The sequence below is a fragment of the Dermacentor silvarum genome, chromosome 11 (assembly GCF_013339745.2).
Source record: "Dermacentor silvarum isolate Dsil-2018 chromosome 11, BIME_Dsil_1.4, whole genome shotgun sequence".
NCBI lineage: Eukaryota > Metazoa > Arthropoda > Arachnida > Ixodida > Ixodidae > Dermacentor > Dermacentor silvarum.
This window is the reverse complement of record NC_051164.1, coordinates 107026516-107049277: the sequence shown is the minus strand read 5'-3', so window position 1 is coordinate 107049277 and position 22762 is coordinate 107026516. Positions and strand designations below refer to the sequence as shown.

The 22762-nt window shown below is 43.6% G+C and overlaps 2 protein-coding genes across 5 annotated transcripts in view; one reads left to right on the top strand and one right to left on the bottom strand.

Moving 5' to 3' along the window:
- LOC119432983 (proton-coupled folate transporter) overlaps positions 1-22762 on the bottom strand; it is a 611776-nt gene that overhangs the window by 403874 nt on the left and 185140 nt on the right. The window lies entirely within an intron of this gene.
- Positions 11486-22762, top strand: part of LOC119433455 (pyrokinin-1 receptor) — a 186795-nt gene continuing 175518 nt past the window's right edge. Inside the window, exon 1 of the mRNA XM_037700664.2 lies at positions 11486-12197. The gene's annotated coding sequence lies outside the window, so the exon portion shown is untranslated. The remainder of the gene's footprint in view (positions 12198-22762) is intronic.

Below are 22762 nucleotides of genomic sequence, written 5' to 3'. Positions count from 1 at the left end.
AATGGGTTTACACAACTCACCGCAATCACCTCTCTTTTAGGCTCAAATGGTGGAGGTGGTGATGGGAGTGATATAGTGAGCACTCAGGATGGTCAACGCCGGTCGACAGCATGTGAATGTACTGCAAAGAAACGATTATTGTTTTTTTTATTCAATAAACAATATTTCAGGGATGTCGAAATACTTCGTAAATCCTCTCATGCAAGCCGAATCATAATGGAGGCATATAAAAGGGCGCGAAAGGTTGCAACTGCTGCAGACGTGTGTACAAAACTTTGAAACGGTCAATCATTTTTGTCACAACCGATGTCGTTAACCTGCAAACACTCTGGAATTTTATCTCCCTTTCGCAGTAACTTTCCTTTCCAGGCAACATATGCACTCTACCTGTTAAGCAATCGCCAGCGTCGGCTCGCACGCAGATGGCGTCTACATGACGTCTGCACCTCCACTGAATACGTCATAATCGTGCGAGCGACGTTCACGTAAAACAATACGTCTGCCTGCAGTGCACAGTGTAGTCGTGAACTTGACATCACAAATTGTTCAGCACACATTTAATAAACCTCGTCTAGGTTGTGCTTCTTCTATTGCACGCGTGAACACCACAAAGCACGCTTTACAGGAGAAAAGGTATTTGGTGTTGCGTTGGCCGTAGTCGATATCTCGTCACTCGCCCACAGCGAATCTTAGGCAACGCATTCTACTAGTATCATGCACGAAAATGAACTCCAAAAACCAAAATTAAGATAACAAATGCAGTAGCAAAAGGTGTAGTAATACAATTTATTTTTGTCGGTTTCTTCTAATTTTTCGCAGCAGCAGCAGCAGGTGTAATAAGCGCAAACAGCGTAAAAATGCAACACAACGGCCTCAAAACGGGCTGGGGCAAAAGTTGATAAATAACAGGCTTGACCGCAGTGCATCGGCAGGGGATCCACAGTGACAAACCAGTCCGTGTTGTTCTACGGCGCTGTGCTCTCGCTGTGCTGTTATTCAGCGCTGTATGTTCTGTATCACATGAAGCATGTAACTTGCGTTTCAGCAATGCACGAACATTTCCACTTCAACGCACTTTTGAAGATAAATATTGTTGTAACATACTGTAAGTGGATGCTCTATTTCTCTAAAAAAAGATGGTCTTAACGCTCGCTTTCGGGTAGCAACTCAGGAAAGCGGCTTTCAAGAGCGCAGCTCTTAGGCGCCCTTTCCTGCGGCTAGTGTCGGCGTCGGCATAACCGAGTGAACGAGCACAGCTAAATATGAAAGCGAATGCGGAGTGAATCGAAGGATGAAAGACGCGAGGAGGAAAGCGGGTAGGTGGGTGCAGCGGGACCATGAGGTGGAAAGCGGAGGAAGGTTATGGCGAAAGCGTGAGAAGAATAGCGTAGTGCGGCGACGGTGGCTACGAGATGGCGCCAGAGTAGCGCGCGTCGTCTGGGAGGTCTGTCGGGGGCGGCCGCTGTGAATCGTGCCCAAGTGCTGGCTCTCGAGCGAGGCATGTCACGCCACACTTCGCTCCGTTTGCAACAGGCCGCACGAGACAGATTGTCCGCGTCAACCAATAAATCGCGAAATGAAAACACGTATACAGCTGTGCTCAAATTCGCATTAGGGAGTATCCTAATTTTCGGAGATTTTTTTTTTCAAATGCGAATAACATTCTGTTCCATCTTCAGCCGTTTTGAGCCTATCTATCTATCTATCTATCTATCTATCTATCTATCTATCTATCTATCTATCTATCTATCTATCTATCTATCTATCTATCCTCTTACGCCAACCCAGTGGCCCAAGTTGTCTACCTGCTTCGGCCACTAGGAACGTGCTCCTAGTCGTGTTGCTTCGAGGTCATTCCATTGTCGGTATTCCAGCATCATGATATCTTGCTCTGGTCATGCGGTCGTCGTAACGCCATCTATCCCGACACAGTGACCCGATCATGCTGTATTCATTCAATCGTGACTATGCCGCCGATGTCATGCCATCTTCGTCATTGCGTGGTCGTTACAGAGACGCTATCATGCATTCGTTGTCATACCGTCTTGGTCGTGTCATCGTCGTCATTCTCGCTTCTTCATCCGGTTGTCGTTATACAGTCATCGTCATCACGTTGCCATCGTGTCGTCCTTATGCCATCGTCATAATTCAAATAACTACATATCATTGCCGCCATGCTCTGCATGGTTACACGCCTTTGTCGTTCGATCGATATCATTCCTTGTTCATCATTCCAACGGCACTGCGTCGGCGTTATACAGCCATCGTCACGCCTCCATTCTCATGGGCAACCTTGGCAAGCCAGCGACATAGCAAAGTGGGACTATATCGGAGTATGTGAAATATAGCCGAAGCAACGAAAGTCTCACAATTATACTACTTATAGGTTTTGAATAAACGTGACTTCAGGAGCATCATTAGTCACTACATTGATCGATTGATACTCGCATTACCATCCACAGTCACCGTGAGGTGAGTTCTGCCGTAATTTTTCTTCTTCGGGCAAATGCTTGCTTAAGGATGCCTCCTCCAATGAGAGCCCGCTCTTCCAAAATGGTTGCGCATCGCGAGCAGAAAATAGCTGCTTTTAACCAAGGGAATAATATATAGTGCATGTCATGGAAGTGTTAAAAAAACGCTCACAGTCCTAAGTTTGCGTAATTATACGCAATATGAGTAACCCACGCCTTCTATATACTGTTTACAGTATGTACACCGTTAACATAGGACACGTCCTTCCAAGCTAATAAAAAAAAAAACATTTATTGCAGAGCTTCCAAAAGGGTCAATGCCACCCTGGCTACTTCCTTTTCGTTTTCTATCCGAGTTATTGTAAGAAGGGTATCAAGACCAAAAACTGGAAGCCGAAGCGTCCATGAACGTTTCATTCCCGAAGACAAGCAGCGGCAGTTTACACCAGTCAGCCTGAGTAAACAACTACAATGCCTCTGCCGCGCAAAGCAAGAAAGACAAACTAACATTACGACGGCCGAAGATTCGAGGGTCCGAGCCGTTGCGATTTATTTGTTTGCCGACGCAAACAACTTGACTCCGGGAGAAAGCTACGCTGTAACCTACCAGCGGAACCCGCATTGTTGACAAAGAAAGCGTTCTGCAAAGAAGGGAGATAGAAAATGACGGGTATTGATGACAGTATCAAAAATGTGGAATAAGCACAGAGGGGAAGGAGTAAAAGAATAAGAAAATAATCGAAGCTTTCAAGTTAGGTGTACCTAACAATGCACATTATATAAGTCAAGTTAACAGCGCTATTCATGCAAAGTTGCAGCTTCAGTCATTCGTAGAGTACAATCACTCGTATAAAGCGGCATGGCGTGCAAGTGACGGCGAGTTTATTGTGCCGGCCATGGGCTTCCAACGTACAGCACATTCAGCTATCAACGAGAGCTCAGTTATATTGAACTGGCCTTAGACTCAAAACCGTCATACTTTACTATCTACAATTAATATACTAATAGGTTTCCTTTACCTGCATGGGAACTGCAAATGACAGCGCTATATTTGTATTTTTACTTCATCTTTTTATATGATCTGACATTACTTGCTGTTAAAATCGTGTGCTATGATGTACACTGCTAGGTTAAACTTAATGTGAACAATACACGTTCTGACTTTTTATTTAATTGTCATTGTAATTGTTCGTCTGTCTGACCGGCTTGAGCATTTTTTAAGGAATTCGTAGTGTCCGAACTGCGTTCTGTGCAAGGAGGTGGCATGCGTCCTTGCTGTAGCTGGATCAATAAGCACCAGCACATCAATCATAGTTGTAACTTGTCAATTTTGACGGAGGAGCAGGAAAACTGAACGTCTAATCAAGAATTACGGATAACGGAGAAAGCATAGCGACTGAGCGCATGACGAATCAGAAAAGAAGATAAACAGAAAACTTAAAAAATTAAATCATGGGGTTTTACGTGCCAAAACCAGTTCTGATTATGAGGCACGCCGTAGTGGGGGACTCCGGAAATTTGGACCACCTGGGGTTCTTTAACGTGCACCTAAATCTAAGTACACGGGTGTTTTTGCATTTCGCCCCCATCGAAATGCGGCCGCCATGGCCGGGATTCGATCCCGCGACCATCGTGCTCAGCAGCCCAACACCATAGCCACTGAGCAACCACGGCGGGTAAACAGAAAACTTTTATACATGCTTAGGACACTTTATCTAATCTACTAAACTCAAACAAGAACATCGCTATTGGAAAACGTCCAACGCACTGCGCCAGACTTAATAGGAATCTCCAGAGGGGAAGCCAATTCCCGCTTCTTCATCGAAGTACATCTGAAGCATGGACACACTCTCATTACGTTTCCCTTGGAAATTTTTCAATTTAATTTTGCTGCGTTTAGAAAACGTAGAGCATTCCCAATTATTCGGAACATATTGACACGTACTTGTTAATTTTTCTCCGGTGACCGCTTTTCCCTGGCTATCAAATGTTAAACGTTATCGCTCGGCGCATGTGGCGCCTGCATGTATCAGAGAAGTCAGGGCGTCCATATGAACCCGACAGAAGCAGATATAGTCGCCTTGTCGGGCTGCAATCGACCTGTCGAGTTATTTGTAAACGCTAGCCGGTCGGGCTTTACGAGTGTCCAGTCGGGCTGAGTCAGCACTGTGCAGTGCAACCTAATGCAACCTAGTGCAGTGCAACCTTTTGTAATCAGACTGCATGTGTGACGCGAATAAAGTTGTATTCCCGTGAGGAAACGTATACGGACCACAGAGGATCGCCGAAAAAAAGTGAATTCGTAATTAACAGGCATAAACTGAAACTGACGAGTGCACCTGAAAGTTTGCAAAGCCAAGTTTGGACTGCAGCCCTCAATTTCAAGTAAGATCCGCAGGCAGAGGAGGAAAAATCAGCTTTGTTGCGCAATCACTGGTCCACATACTGTTACTCATCGGTGTACATTCTAGAAATTCTGCGAGTACCGGTGATTACGTTGGACGGTTCGATGAGTCAAGTATAACAGCCAACGCGCCTGAACCGCTGATTTCAGATTTCTACGATCGGCGAGTGTGCTCGCCAGTAGCATTATTTTGGTGGACGCAGGTTCTACCAATAAACAGTTAGTTTTCTGGCTTGCGTTATGCCACTGTGGTGGTTCACCGTCACTACAACGTGACAATATTGCTATCTTTATGAAAATTTGGCGCCAGGTATATATACTATTGATTGAGATTGAAAAGGATACAGCTATGAAGTCATCTTTAAGTGGTAGTCAAGTGTTTTAGTGGACAGCGTACATCAAATTGTTACTTTATTAACGTTAATTGTGAAGAAAAGCTGATGTCTTCGTATTATCGGTGAATTTCGAATTGATATGTGCTAGATCAACTTTGCCTGGCTTAGACACCATAGCTAATAACGAGTGTTTCAACGAAGAATTCAATTGAGTATAAATCTCAGAATAAGATGGATTCAGAGACGGATGTTTTTTGGAACACGTCATTCCAGGCAGTAGACGTTAGTATATGATGAGTTAATCACCAGTTTACAAAATTATAAGCTTAAAATTACTTAGATATTTTTAATTACCTTCAGGGGGTATATCATGGCAAAACTGAAGCTATTCACACTAATTTTTCTACTTCATGTTTCGATCGTATTGTTCTTTAGAATATTATGTGTTAAATTTCATTAATTCGCTCAGTAGAAGTGTTTCAACCTATCTGTCATCGTCGTCGTTCGGGCCGCCCAGGAAGCTCGCGAAGCATCCGACGAGGACGACTTCTGTGGTATACTTCGGACGAGCTTAAAGAAAATAAACCGCTTTTTAAAGCCAAAGCAGTCGTCGAGTTCTTGAACGATGTGGTCCTGCATGTTATTAGCCCAACAAGTTCGTAGCGCATCCTCTTTCCAGAGGATGCCGCTGTGATAGTCAGTTTATAGCACATGCCTTCAGACTCTTGTGGTTCAAGGGCCCCGCTTAGGCAGTAGTGCTTCTTGCTAATTACTCCATTTTAAATATTTTAAATATCATATCGTTCTTTCTCAATGCATTCTTCATTTCATAGTACACCTCATTAGTCATTGCCATGATTTTAGTACATGTATAATTTACGTACTTTACAGCGACTATTTTTAGGCCCCTTTACAGTCACGCCTAATCTACTTCGCAGAATTCATCGCTCCACTGCAAACTCACAAACACTGGCATGGCACTCTTTGGCAATATCTGGCCATTGCGCCACTAAACAACACACAATTGATTCATTCGATAAACGAGCGTTCATGTTCAAAGCTGTTTCGTTTGTCTAAAAAGGTATGGGTTGGCCTGTAATCAAAATATATTTTTTTAATGCGTTAGTATTCTTAGGGCAATTCACGCACTTTCCAGGGGCTATCTGTGTATCTCTGTATCTACGTTTGTTTGTATCTAACCGTTTTCCCGGCTACCTGGGTCACTGGGTAGTACATGGGGCTGCTGTGCTGGGGCAATAGGCTTCAAAACCAGCCACCGGACCAACCTGGGACAACTGAGTATGCGGCATTGTGTACATTGGTTCCGCTCTTCGACGAACCTCTTTCTCACCGACATGAGTCGCTGTAGATGCGGGACTGGGTGGGTACCGTTGTTCGAAGAAACTCTTTGATGCCGACTTGCAATACAGGATACGTGCCACTCGGTCTAGGCTAGACTCCAACGAACGTCCTTGCTCAGTAGACCATAAAAATTATGGTCGCTTAGCGCAAAAAGGAAGGACGGAAGGGGACAAGCGGAGCTTCCGCCCTTCCTTGTTTTCGCGGAGCGACCATATTTTTTTTTACGGCCTACTGACCAATAGGAACCGATTAGCCCAGCAACATGTACTTCTGAACGTCTTTGAGGCCAACTTGGGTAACTAGGTACGTCACACAAGGAACTTGTCATTCTACAATGGCGAAAAAGATACCTTAGATTTCTCCAGTGCTGAGCGGAATCGAACCCACCTCACAAGGGCTCCATAAGGACTGTCCAGTGCATCAGCAGCCTGCGCCACAAATGCACTGGGTAAGTGCCGCTTTTCAATGAACGGCTTTCATGCCAACGCTTTAGCGAGCTGCGCCGTGAATGCACTATATATACTCTTCAATGAACCTCTAGCCAACTTGGGTTACTCAGTATGTGCGACTGAGTGTGCGCCAATCGAGGGAACGATTCTCAGCGTTCGCCTCACACCGGCGCGCCGTGCATTTCGGAGGCCACGCACAAGCTTCGCGGCGGTGGCGATAGATGGCGCCGAGTGTTCTTATGGAAGTTCGAAAGGGCAGTACCGCTGCAGTACACACCTCATACATACTTTGTTTCGACGGTGGCAATACGTTGGGTCGCAATATTGATTAAATTCTAACGCATTAGCGTCTACAGTCACCGTGAGATGGTTTCTGCCACAATTTTTTTTTTATTTCTCCAATAGTTCAATATATAGGAGTCGACCTATGTTCGAGTAAATACCATAATTTTCGACGTCCCCGTCGGCCCTTCGCATCTCTTAAAATGCATTTTGTAACTCTGATAGAACACCGTTTTATGTGCGCTACGCATAAAATGAAAGAGGAGGCTTGATAAGCCAGAAGACACGCAAAAGCGACAGACGGCTGGCGGCGCTGCTTAAAGAAACACTAAAGATAAACACTAAATCAGTTTAGACTGATAAAGTATTGTTTGAAAACTCTACCGATAATAGGTTGACTACTAGAAGAGCAGATAAAGGTGAAAGATTATTTGAATTTCGCGCCGAAACCGCCCCGCCGGTACGTCAGTGTGACGTCAAGGATTTCAATTTATCTTTTCGTATTTGGGCCGCGTTGGCTAATCAAAGCTCCGCAAACTTACTTTGTTTAGTCTTTGGCTTCTTTAGAACACAGTGTAGCTCATGTCTACCGATAAACAATTAAATAAGCCGTTGCAGACGCCACCAAAATTGATGACGTCATGGCGCGCTGGTGAGAGAACTTCAAGGTGGCGTCTCCACCCGTCTTTCTTTCTTGCACCTTTTTTTTTTTTTTTATTTGCCAAGCCTCTTCTCGCTGTAATGGGGGCATTTTTTTAGTATTGTAGAAGGGTAATTTACTTATACAGGTGAAATAAATTTATTCTTTAACGTCACTTTAAAACTTACGCACCAGCAAGCCGTGACGTCATAGATCCGTTAGGTGTCCAATTGGACCTAGACGTTTTTTTTTTTTTTTTTTTTTGCGGCAGAAATGGACTACACTGTTTTCTAAAGGGGGGCAGACTCAACTTAGAAAATTTTGGAGAAGTGTTACTTCACCGCGAAAATACACAATGACGGGTCGGTGCTGTGGTTTCAGCGCGAATTCTTTAAAATATGGAAGTTTGACGATCACTTTTTTTTTCTAGTAAAGAACTTCTTACCACGACATTAACAAAAATAATAGCCATATTGTATTAGAGCGCAGCTCTTAGGCACCCATTCCTGTGACGAGCGTCGGCGTCTGCGTAACCGAGCGAACGAGCACAGCGAAAGATGGAAGCGAACACAGATCGCAGCGGTGGATAAAACACGCGAGGAGGAAAGCGGAGAGGACAGTACAACGGAACCATGAGGTGGAAAGCGGAGAAGGGTATGGCGAAAGGGTGAGAAGAAAAGCGTAGTCCTGGCGACGATGGCTACGAGATGGCGCCAGAGCAACGCGCATCGCCTGGTAGATTTGTCGGCTGCGGCTGATGTGAATCGCGCCCACGCGTGATCCACGCGCTGGCTCTCGCGATCTCTACATTAGCGTGGCAATCGCGCCATACTTCGCTCTGTTTGCAACGGGCCCAGGAGATAGATTGTCCACGCCAGCCAATATATCGCGAAATAAAAACACGCATACAGCTACGCTGAACTTTCGCATTCGGGAGTATCGTAATCGCCAGTGAATTTTACTACTACGGTTACTGTCTGTCTCTAGATGTAGATCCTTGACAACCTATCTAGTACAAGCTAATTAAGAAATTTCTTCTAATTGTCCTTTCGAGTGATCACTCTCGCGTGTCCAATTCAAATGAGAAATTGAATCCACTTCAGCCTGGAGGTCTGTCCGTTTGGTGGCAACGCGACACTTCATCGCAACCATCCTCAGTAAGCAGTCGCCCGTGTCCATTTGTATACGCATTATCGTTTGCTTCCCGCAAAAGTTTAAAAAACTTACACTCTCAATTATTAGTGACGTTTCTGGCTCTTTTTTCACTTACAAACTTGCGATTTCGTGCACACTGCGCATGTGCTTGCGTACGCACAACACACCTCGAGTTTCCTGTTAGATGCCTCGCAAATGTTTAAGTCCAATTAAAATGCTATTATGAAACGTGCTACCGATGTGGTGGAATCGAACCACTGTCTTCCGACACAGCAGTTCAATTCTCTAATCATTAGGCCACGATCGCACTCATGCTCCTTTCGTGCGAAAGTCGGCACTTTTAAACGTCTGGCGCGTGCATCCCGTGCGGCTATCTTACATCCTTCTCTCGTAACAGCTAGCACTTTCAGACGCTGTGTTTGACTTCACTGCCTCCACGATAGGCTCATATTTTTCTGTCATACGGATAATTACAAAGTGAGAAACGTCTGCCTATAATGCTATCGCATAAAAAACTTGCCCCAAGCGAGCCCAACTAATGTTTCTATAGTCAAACAGTGTGGCGCACGTTTTCCAGATATTTCTCGAAATAGCGATTTGATCTACGCTGGCCTGCCTCCCAGCAAGCCCCTGTGACGCACTTCCCAACAAGGGCTTATTTTGGGGGATAACGTTATGTGGTACAGGATTACAGTTTGCAGAACTTGTGATGGCGAATTCTTCAAAACTGAATGTGTTGTGACTTCTAGCGACTGGTCATGCCTTGAACATTGACAGGCTTCATTTACACATTCCTACATTACACAATTCCTACGCTGCTCACCGATAAGTTTTTAACTTCGTTGGTAGTGAACTGATGTATCGAGCAAGAAATGCCCACTCTTCAGACTAATCCACCTGAATTGTTGGTATCTTGTGTTATGGAGCTGGAAATTTTCGTGATATCTTAGTTTTACTAAAGAACTACGAGTTATATTTTATAGTATACGACAAAGATCTAACCCTAGCTACACGCTCTTATTTGAGGGCCACTTTTTGTACTCACAACACTACTGGCCCTATATCTATTGCAACTGACAAAACATCCAGTTGACAAATGACATTGCTAGCGAATGCGACAAGAACGACCTAGTTGCGACAACCAGGCATCACATCCTCGAGAAAAGTTTCCACGGCTACGGATAAAATTTTCTCAAGTCAGGACAGAATATCGCAAAATGCAACGTCATTGTTGCAGTCTTAGTATTCTCCTTGTTGCCACTCAGGTACCAACATCTGAAGGACCTTTTACATGACTATTCGTTCTTTCTAAAGCAACTAAGAAGTTTCATAGACCTGTGTTATATTAAGAAAAAAATTCTCAAAATACTGCACAAAACGTTTCACCAATAAACGGAAGCGCAAGCACAGACGTTGACATAGCAAAAAAGTTGTTCAAGAGCTGCGCGAAGTTTTATTCAACCACGTTGAAGCTGACGTCAGAAGAACGGCGGAGCTCTAATAAAATTGTTTGACTAGAGTTTCGTTATCTTTTCTTTTCTTGCTATAATTTTTACTACCAAAAGAAATTTCTTAAGACATTAAGGTGATTTGTGCGTACCGCACTAGAAGTCCAAATTGCCAGCTGGCTCGTTCAGTTTACCTGGGCCTCGCGAACAGGCTCAGAATAATTTCCTCCTCCTAAGAGAACACATTTGCGTGGAAAGCACTTCCTTACCTTTACCGTTGCTTTATTTTGAACACAGCATAAAATTAGTCATGTCACAAGCGCCCCGGCACAGAAAGAGAGAGTCAAGCATCGTCTTGATTTACGCTGGAATTACGCATAGCGCCCAACTGCGCTTTTTAATTCCCGGAGAATAATACGGGCTATGCACATTTTTAATCAAACAGGAACTCTCCTAATCGCTTCGTTCTTACTCGTGTAGTTATGCTTTCTTCGCGAACTTCTACAAACTCGGCGCTCTGAATGAACTGACGCACTTCCGGTCCCGAATCTCATACATTCATCTGCGAACGAGGCAGCCAGGAATTCCACCACAGGGCATCAGAAAGGATGCCCTCGCTATAGCGCCGCCGCGACATTGAAAGTAGAGGGAAGCGTCGGCGATCGCGGCCAGCGCTGTGAGAGCGCGAAAAGAGGGAAGAGCAGGAGAGAACAAAAAAAAATCAGAAAGAAGAAAACGAAGAGAACGAGAGACGGAGGTGACGTCGCCCCCGAGAAACACGTGTTCTGGTCGTCACGCCTCACGTGACGGTTGCGTCACTGGAGCGCTCTCACCATCGCCTGACGCGGTGAGAAAAGTTTCAGCTCTCCACGACGGAGACCGAGAGTAGAAGGTGGCGAGAGGGGGGGGGGGGGGGGAGGCTGGAGGGAAGTTCCGGAGTTGGAACCCCGAGTCCCGGGCGCCCAGTCATCACGACACGGGCTGCCTGAACGGCTGGGTCGGCCCGGGGAGCTCCTTAACCCGACGCAGGCCGGTAGTGTCGTCTTCAACTGTTTTCGTTCTGGCATTTCTAAAAAAAATTTGTTACGCTTCGCCTTTCCTGCTTAACTTTCGAAAACGAAATCCTCGGCTTCTCTACGGCGTGTTGGTGGGAGTGTCAGTTTATGTATAAAGGATAGAACTGAAGTTTCGTCGCTGGATTATCCTCTTCAACACGTGAAGCTATGGCCCTGCGCTGCGCTCTCGACTTTGGTGCACTTGATGATTACTCGAAAATTCTCGCTCACAATGATGATCAGCACTGCCCCTCCAGTAATTGCTCGGACTCCTCTGTGGATAATCACTTGGCTCGGTGTTGACATTGCGTCGCACTTGTTCGGTGCCGGCTAATGAGGGTGTGAAGAGTGTTCGCCGAGGACGACCGGGGCAAGAAAAACACTTTCATCGAGAAGAGGAGAGTTACCCGCAGTGAGCTATTGTAATGTTGCTCGTTGGTTTAGCGACGGCTCAATTGGTGCGCGTAAAACGGACAGCGCCTTTTTTGTTTATCTAAGCCATCTATTCCGAACTGAGGACTTGCGACTACGACAAGATTCGAGCTGGAGGCATTTTACTACAGCGCCCCGACATCTCTTCCGCGCAGCAGTATCAAGTAAGTAAGGTCACCGGGACTTTCTTTTTGTGTCTGTGCTGTCATTTATAACATTTATTTTTAGCTATAGGGTAGATACTTGTACAAAAAAAAAAAAAGAAGTGTTAGGTACAGGTGACAACGTCCCTGATAAGAATGTCATCTGCGTAACCCGCTCGTCTTAGATACTATGTATGATTGGTTAAGCTGAAACTCACAGCCCTGAATTCTAAGAGACCTTTGTGCCTTATTTTGTCTCCAAACAATAATTGTCCTAAATCTTGGGCGCCTTTTATTTCTATAACACTGCGCGCCCGGTACATTCCAGGTCATGAACAGCATCGTGACATAGCGTTCTGACAGGAAAGCAGCGGGCAAGAAGTGATAAAGATATAAAGTGCGTGTAAGATAGATGACAATTATATTTGTTGACAAGATGAGCCCCAGAAGGTGTCTACGTGTGGACTGCATAGAACTCGTTTGGGCAGTCACACGATCCACATGTTGTGGCACATTCATCTCAATCAAAATCCGAGTATTTAATGGTGAATCCAGTTTTAGACATTTAAATTATTATACGATGGCTTCATAGGCAACTATGGGCTACTGAGATCAAGCAACAAAGGCAGAAACGGGCCCCTACTTATTTTATCCAGTTGTAGTTTGAATTTATTTTGATGGCAAGTAAAGCTGTAAATAATTGGTCTCGTTTCACCTGCGAACTAAAGCTGCATGGCATGATTGTCACGTTAGTACTCTACCGAAATGCAATGTTCGCCGGATTTTTCCATCGGTATCGAAAGCTGAGCAAGCTTATTAGAATGTGCCATGACATGCCAGTGCAAGTACTTGCATAACCACGGTGCTGGCTACCAAAAAAAAAAGTAATCTAATGTGAGAAAAAAATCTACACACCAAAAAAAGAAACAACGCATGATCATCTTTTTTGCGCTCCCTGTGCAGCATGCTTCAAGTGTTGCCGCATGTGTTTCGTTTTATTTATTCTTGCGTTTGAACTTTTTTGGTTGATAGCATTGTGTATGTTCTTTCACGCCTGTTTTCTTTACGATATGTATCCTTCAATACCGCTACTAAAACACAAAATAAATAAATATCCTAGCTGTATGTTTGAACCTATTAGCTATCCTTTACTTCAATGTAGATGTAGAAAAAAAAACTGTCATGCAGCCGAATGAGCAGATAGATCCCGTCACGTTGTCGATTGACAAAGCAAGCTTTTTGTCCCTGTTACCTGCATTTATGATGTACGAAGTAGTGCAGAAATAAATTGAAATTGAAATAAATTGAAATCGAGAGTTTCGTTACAAATTAATTCTAAGCATAGTCAATGCTTGAACTGCGGGCGTTCAATGTCTTCATAACACTCCTCTTGGAACAACCTTCTAATTACACTTTCGTGTGACGCAGGATAGCCCAAAAGGAAACTAATTGCGCATGAATGTACCCTATGACTATGTATTTATAGGATATTGTCTTGGGATATATTGCGTGGATTAGTTATGTTCATTATTGTTAAGAAGTGAAAGCTACTTCCTACTAATTAGTACAGGATGTGTTGCGCAACTTCTCGGACTGCCCTGTCCCGCCGCATACTAGCATCACTGCTTCTGCGGCTTGCTCTTGGATATGTATTGTAAAGTAAATTTTGAATAAATCACAATCAATCAATCAAATGGCGGCACAACTGAATGAAACAACGCATAGAAAGAGAGCGAACCATGGTATCCCTTGCATCACATGCAACAAATGAAAGAAGTAAGGAAAATGAATGATAGTTTAGAAATGTGGGTCAAGGTGGTTCTGGCGTTCTCGCAACAGATGAAACAACGTGCGTTCTTTCCACTTATTGGTGCTTGGATGGGTTTCACGTAGCGGTTAGTTATCGTGGCCGTGAAACTTCTCAGCCACTGCAGCCACTAAACGTTCGGGCGTCGCCGCGTCAGAAATCTCTTGGGGGGCGACAGTGTGGCGTGTTAAACTTGGCCGCCTTCCAAAGGAAACGTCGAAGACGAGCATCGACAGCTTCCTCGAAGACGCGCCGACAAATAGGCCGTACTTCTAGCGCCGCTCCGCCTCCTTAACACCTTCGTCACAACTTCTGTTGCATTTCTGAAATCGCAAATTTTTATTCGTGCTTCCTTTTCCCTCGCACTTCGTCGGCGCGTCGTTTCGTTTGTCCTTTTGCACTCGCGTTCTTTATTTCTTTTGTTTCGTACGTATGCCGCGCGCTTCAGTGTCACGCGGGTAAGTGATTTACGCGTGCTCTTGCCGGTATTCCAAGCGGGAGAGCTCTCTTTTTTTTACTTTTTTTTAATTTTATTCTTCGCCTGCGCCATCCCCGAGAAACGCCGTTACAGAGACACTTGGCAGTCACAAAGGCGCGCCTGGTATACCTCGAGCCGACTGGTTTCACAGTGCTTTGGGGGCCTGAAAAAGGTAGCGCTCGCGGTGCATCGGCGCACTCTTAAAGGGACTGACAAGCAATTTTCATGGTACCCTTTTTTTTTTTCAGTGCAACGGAAAGCTTACCGGTCAAAGTGTCTAATCATGAAGCGGTAACGCGGAAAACGCCGTGGAACATCTTTTTATCAGGATTTTTTAATATGGAGCGAGGATGTAGTCATCCACTGCAAGCATGCTGAAAACGGTGATAGGTGAGCGCTATGGCGATTATACGCCGGAATTAGTGGGAGGCAGCCAAGCGCGGCCGTAGCTGTGAGGAAGCGTTATTTTGTTTATCAAGTCGATGTTCCTGCGATTCATGTTTTCCCAAGTGTTAAACTATTTCTACGATAATAGCTACGTGTTTTCTTGGTTTCCTGTCCAGCTGCTTTGGTATTTAAGCAGTCAGAACGAAACCAATCGGATCGAAAACGAAACGACACTTTTACACGTGATACGTAGTTTAACGTGTTGCCGTAGCCATGCGTACGCTTTCGGTTTCCGAAACATAGAATAAAGCGCGAGTGTCTCATAGTACACCAACTGCAATTTTAAGCTATGATTAAACTGTACTTAATGACAGTCGACTTACGTACAGTTATCTCATAGGATACATCCCAAGTAACGAAATTTCACTACCCGGCCTCACCACTTACTGGTTCTTGAGACTTGCTTTGCCAATTTAACATTATAATTCCTACTTAAATCGCGAACAGCGTGTTGGATTCTATAACTATAAATCGTGGTCATTCATTTCCATCAACGTCTCACAACACATTCTGGCCAGCTGTCCGTCCCTTCAATGTCGTTCCACTATACGGAGCGTGTAACGAGGCGGTAGCGCGGCCCTGGTGGCGTATTGTAGAATTTACTCGCGTGCTATAAGCTATAGCCATGGCATGATCTCGTAGGCCATGCTGTAGCAGACGACGGCAAGCAAAGGAATCGCGAGTGCAGCAAACAAAGTTCTTTTTGCAAGCTTTCGCGCAAAATATAGATATAGTTAACGCAGTTGAGTCCGAATAAGTACAATACATTGCTTGCTATTACTGTGGTGGATCATTGATTGTGAACGCAAAAGTCGCGAGCATGCACGGGAAAATGCATGGTTTGCCAAGGTCGTTTTTAATAGTTTTTTTTCCATATCACCTCAGCTTATCATCCTCTGATCATTGAAGAACTTATTGTTATGGAGAAGCCGGCGACACAACAGTTGTCAAAACTTTCAATACACATTCATATAAATCACTCACATTTGCAAATACTTTCACTTCGGCGTTCTACATAAAATCGCAAAATATCAGGAACGGCTTTACAAATATTTGGATTACTACTTTCTTTTTTAAATTCACATAACAATAACTATGACGAACTATGTCCCTGGTGAAATAGCCTACTGTTATACGGAACAGTGTCCCACATACCTGTACACATATGTCGGCAACTTAAACATGCTTTCAGGTACAGGTGTGTGAAAGAATGTTCCAAATAATATGTACAGGAACGTGGAACACTGTTCCCGATAACAGTGGCTATCTCACTGAAACATAGTTCCACATAATTATTTTTACGTCAATATACAAATGTGTTCATGTATATGGAAACATCGTTCTTTATATTTAGCGATTTATGTAAGCAGAAAATATACGCTGCAATTTTCCACTAATAGCTGAAACTTAGATGGAACAATGTTAGAACTGTGCGCAGGGGTTAAATGCTGGCGGTGGACAAATCCGGCTTGCGCTCGTCAATGTCAATTTCTATCGACAGACTGCCAATTTTTGCTACCGGTTTCTAAAGCGACGCTTGTTTTTTTTTTCTTTTTTTTTTCTTTTCTTATTTTTGTTGCCTAGCCCTCGGGGTTCAGTCTACATAAGTAACGTATCTAATCCAAATATACAAAACTGAACTGCCCTGAATATTAATCAACCATTTGTCGTATATGTGCTGTAAATTGATTCATTTGTACTGCATAATGCACTGTATGATGTCGTTAATGGTATTTTTGTATTGTAAACTCCCTACAACAATGCCCCTAGAGAGCTCTGCAGGCGCATGTATAAATAAATAAATAAATAAATAAATAAATAAATAAATAAATAAATAAATAAATAAATAAATAAATAAATAAATAAATAAATAATTAGGGCCAATGAAGGCACCTTTGTTCCTCGTTCTAAAAGAATGCATCACGAATAAAACCTGTACTTGTAATATCAGCTAGTAAGTATATCTAAAGCACCCACAGACATCCTAACCGAACAGCACCTCATATTGAACGCCTTTGATTTTTTTCTAATTTTTTATACCTGGTTTATACCTTTCTTAAGCCAGTCTGTATGTGCCCCTCGGTCTGCGCCCATCCTTGGGCAATCGTCCAGGGTGAATATTGAATGTGTAATGCGTTTAAACAAGTGTCGCACTTATCTGTGGATACACATCTCACCATTCTCCCCTCGACAAAGCCTCGGTCCGCGTGACGCACGCCGCTAACAGCTGCATAAAACGCGGCTGCGCTTGTGCCATACGCCACTGCGCCTATACCTAGCTAACTAAAACGAGCTTCGCGTCATTTAGGTTCTGACATTGCGTTGAATCTGTGTGGTTTTATTTTTTATTGGCGCACTTGAAATTACGCACTCGTAATACGCGTAAGAGCCACATTTCATGAGCTGCGCAAAGGGGGAAAAAATGAGGACATTACGAAAGCGACATTGTTAAGTGCGGCATGAATGTTCGCAAAAACAAAAATGCTCGTCTGCTCTGAAAAAAAAATGTTGCAGCAGCCATAAAAAACAACGCTCGCGACGGTCAACTGATAACAGAAAATGTGAAAACACCGACGTTTGCCGTCGTGCACGATTAATTTTTTTCACACTGAATTAGGCGTTAAATGATTGCTAAGCATACTATGTCCGAGGAGATCTGCCGTTTCTGATTCACATACGCTGCTTTTCAAAAGGGTCTTCAACAAGCTACCATTTAGGGGGCCAAAACGATTATATTTTAAATTTTCTTTCACTTGCGTTTGGCATGATCGCCTACTCTTTGTTCGAGTCTCCATAATGAAGCATAAGACGTTCGCTTGCGGCAAAGATTTCTCAAAGGAACACCTTTACAGCCGTCAACCTCTAACATACCTCCTGCAAGAAATCAGCATTTCAACACAACTTCGCCTAACCAGCGACAATCAACTTCTTAATGATGCAAGACCAATTAAGCGTAAATCTTGTAAGACAACAAAAACGCTACTAAATAGCAACGTTGTCGGTCTATTTAGGCATGTTACAGTAGCAGAAACGATGGAACCCAGCCTTTGAGACGCACACACCAGGAGATAAGTAGACGGACACACGCTGGGACTAGCAACAAGTTTAATGAATTATTGGCAGGGGAACCACACGATACGAACGAGAACTGATTGAAGCGTACCATATCCAAAAACATTGTCACAATCAATGTGTTAGTGTACCCTCGTTATCGGTGTCAAAGAAAGAGACAGCTTATTTAGAAAAATGTGGTTACTAGATGTCATTCTGTATTTTTTCTTTGATATTCACGTGGTATGTACGACGCATGCTCGCTCTGGCTTCCCTGCGAACTTCTCTGTGGTTGTTTCATTAAACTTGTGCTAGTCCCAGCGTGTTTCCGTCTACTCCTCTCCTGGTGTTTGCGTCTTAAAGGCTGGGTTTCATCGTTTCTACAAGTAGGTACCAACAGGCCAAGCAACAGACTCTTCTAAGTCACAGTAGTGCACACAAATATACGATATTTTGCATTTGCGTCCTGTGATCTAATTTGCTGAGAAGTTTTGTGCTGGATAATGCCAGATCACTAGTCTAGGGTAATAGTATCTTGAAGACGCATTGTCATCGCACATAGTGAAAAAACGTACATGCTGGTGAGTTAAATGTTAATGATGGGTGGGGAGGTTAGCCGAGAAAGAGGCTAGGCATGGATACTACAGGTTTCATCTATATATATATATATATATATATATATATATATATATATATATATATATATATATATAACAAGAAATCCATCGACGGAAGTAAACAAATTATTGCACTCGCACAAAAAATCGGAAAGGGCCATCAGTGAGCACATTGAAAGGAACAAAGTGGGAAGTGGAGCTTTGTGGCACCGCCACTTACCAAAATGGTATTCATATCTGTGGTGCAGCCAAAGAGACGGAGACGGATAACATTTTGTTTATTGGTAAGCGGTAGCTAAAGTATGACAGTTTTTTTTTTGCCTTTATAGATGGTTCAGTTTTCTCAGAAAGTGTCCGTGTGCCTCGTTTGCTTGCGTGTAATTAACAGTCACTTCTGGTGCCAGTGCCGATACTAATTGCGGTGGATTTGTTTACAGACTTGTTTAGGTGGTTAGATTTGTACGCTTATGACCTTCCTGCATGCTTTTTTTTTATTTCTGAACCGTTTTGTTTTTTGCATGAAATTGTTTCTGACCGACGAGCATTCCCCGCAGCGGTAGCCTAGTGGTTATGGCGTAAAGCTGGAGTCCTCTCACTACGGCTTGCCTCATAATCAGATTGTGGTTTTCGCAAGTAAAACCCCAGAATTTATTTCTTTAAACGACCAGCATTTGAAGAGCCGGCTATGCAACTGCATTCCCTTTCTTCCGACCATCAGCTGATAAACAAGTGTTGAATACGGAGGAATGAATTCGCGTACTGCCTTTGTGAAACTTCCATGCGTCAATCAAACGTAGAAGCATCTACAGGCACCCAGTGGATTTGATGCCATCGACCCCGGCTGTAACCACGCAAAATCAAACAAAATAATGTCGTGAATGTTCTTTCTGGTTTTCTTTATTAGTCTCTAAAGGCGCGTTTTTCATAGTAACATATTATACTCAAAAGTGCTGAGTTTGGTTTATGTCATGTCAGCCGACAGATTGTTCCAGTTTGTACATTCCGTGTGTGTCATAGCTTTTATTTTCTTTCTTGTTTGTGTGTGTGTGTGTTTTTTCTCGAATCTGCGCACGTTCGCCTTTTTTTCTCTCACAGCATTTAAGTAGTCTCCGAACTGCCAACTTGGCATCTCCCACAAACTTGACGCTGCCGCTCACTCCTACAAAATGTCCCACGTGTCTTCCCAACGCCGACATCCGCTAACCCCAAGCTGCGTTTATGACCTGTCAACCTAACATGTTTCTTGACATAAGAGAAAAAGGCAAAGAAGGTTGTCGCATAAGCCATAAAACTTGCAATACTGCGCGGGGGTATTGCTCTGAAATCCTAGCGCATTCCAGTTTGTGTTTAAAGTTGCGTAAGGCATTGTGGATTCACAGAAGGTTCAGTCGTTTCCCCAGTTCACTGAGCTGCGCAGAAAATCCCATTTCTGGTCTGCGCGAGTGTTTCGTTCTTCACATGAGCGAAGAGCGTCATAAATAAACAGCGATAGAAAAGGCAATACAAGCTGCTGAAACTGTTTGCGATTCAGTGGTGACTAAGCACTTATTCGTGCGGCCGCTGCACTATTTTTTTATGTCTTGTCCCATCAATTACAGCCTAAAACTTAGCACAATGCGGACAAATTCAAAAAATGAATTGCACACACACGATTCTAGGACAAATATGGACCTAAATGAAATTTCGGGTCCCGCTACAGTTGCCTCCCGAACTTGTCAAGCTCATGGTGTTGCCCATCGACCAAGAAAACAAAATTGTATAAATAAAATCTGGAATTAGAAGTTGCAAAACGGAGCACCAATAGGCTTGTTTACTCTCGCGTTAATGAAAAACACGCAAAACTATAACCTATGAAGCAAATATACTGATTTCTGTTGTTTTCCCCCCATTGTTTTATATACACTGCATGGCAGCCTGCAACTGGTTCCAAAACGCAATCACATAAAAACGCCGTTACTTATTTAAATACATGAATAGCTAAGCGTCCTTATGCTTCAAGCCCATTACTTAGTGCACGCAAGCTAGAATTATTCACGTTATTGTCAATGTGATGTGACTGAGAGTATGGAGTGGACGGTGAAGCTTAAAACGCGTTTAATATAGAAACGCGGATCAGACCACTGTGTCATCGATCGAGGAGAGAAAGATAAAATTAAGCAATGAAAGGCAAATAGGTTGACCAGAATAACCTTACGGTTGGATGCTCTGCACTGGAGTAAAGGGAAAGGGCGCAAAAGATAAAAACAAAAGAAACAAAAGTACGAACAAGAACTGTCCACGCGCGCGTGATAAGGCGCCTGGCAACGGTCTCAATTTTGCCCGCTGTCCTGATGTTTTCAAATGTGTTAGGCGCTTAGCTTATTATTGTGCTCATTTTTATACATGCATTTCTACCTGCACATTTGTTAGTTCGGAGCACGCTACATCGGTACTGTCAATAACGGCGCCCCTCTGGGAATGTTAAATATATAGCAAGCACTATATAATCAACACCCTCATCAGTCTATGTCCACTGCAGAACCCACATAGGACCCTCATCATGAGGAGAAACATTACAGTACAATAAAGAAAAATGAGCTAAAGTGCATACGGCAGGCATCACCAAGTCATGATCGGCAGCTTATTACCGCAATCCTTGAAAAGTGTACAATCATTGCAGTCTACCGGTACTATATAAAATATGGGATAGGAACTTCGAGGTTAAGAAAAAAAGCTTGAGATAGAGAGAATAAAAATCTTTATTGTGTGAATGTTGCTTTAGAGAAACTCATTCCAGAGCTCATTCCTCATTCCAGAATTCCTTGAGCTCTGGCCGCGTCCTGGGCCCTCAAAAAAAGCTTGACAAAGAAGTTAAGAATCGCGCAACTCGTCAAAGAAGGAAAAATGGTAGGCGTAACCTTAATAGACTGGAAAACAGTGGTGTGTATTAGAGAGCGAACCAGGATAGCCTATATTCCAGTCGACATTAAGGTGAAAAAAATTGAGTTTAGTAGACCAGCCGGTAATTTAACGGACATTAGTCACAGAATAGGTGCCAAGAGGAGGGAATAAGCGCAGTCGAGGACGGCAGATAATTATGTGGTTTGATAAATGTGGGAAATTCGCAGGCAGGTCAGGTCAGCTGGCGCAACACAGGGGTACATGGAGCTTGCTGAGTGTGGCCTTCGTCCGGAAGTCAACTGGCTATTCAATCGTAAATTATTCCATCGAATTTCTTCCACTGAACTTCTGAATGCATCAAGTTAACCTATCCTTTCACCACCGAGATCAGTGTTCGTCTGATTTGAAGACGTGCCGAACAAATTTTACCAGCAGGCGGCACCCCACTTTAATGCCATGACTGTTGCCAGGCGTTGGAAGTGAACTATGAGTCACGGACGCTTATAACGCAGCCTGGTTTATTGTTGATGTAGTACAATATGTTATACTTTGCTCGGTCTCTACAATTTGGTAATGGAATTTTTCGCTGATCCTCAGATTTTCCCACTCACGCGTCATTTACCTGGATTCGAAGTGCACAAAAATAAAATTCAGAACCCTTCCGCTACTGTGAAAGTGGAAACCAGCTAAGCTGCGACTATGGGGGGTCTGCTGTAGTGAATATTACTATAGTCAATTTATATATTATCATTATTTATTATATTGAGCTTCTTCGGCATGTTCGTCAAAGAGCAAGGACACCGGCATTTTGTTTTGCCCTGCGCGATGGCGAAGTAGTGGTTTGCTGCGCCAAGTTTGCCCCATCGTCATAAACTAGCGTATGAGCCACGTGATTTCTTTCTTACCCTCCTTCTTCTTTTCTTTCTTTCCTTACTTCTTTTTTTTCTTGTCCCTGGCTCATACCCACATATCCAGTGCGGGTATGCGCCACACGTGATTTTATTATCGTTAATCGTGACGTAACTGACGAGTATGTCATGTTATTGATGCTATGACCTATCAGTCAGGTTAGTAATCCGTTTTGACACCTTTGCTAAGACACAGCTGGCGGGAAACCGCCAAGCTCATGGATCCAAATCACCACGCACATGGAGCCGAAATGCTGATGATGATAGTTTTTTCTACACGTGGACACGATCCTGGAGGAACTAGCCCTTAACAACTTGACTGTAAAAAGAAGCAAGTTCCACGCTAACTGACACGAAGGGCTTCGCAGTCTGGTTGCTGTGATTGCTTCTCTTACCAT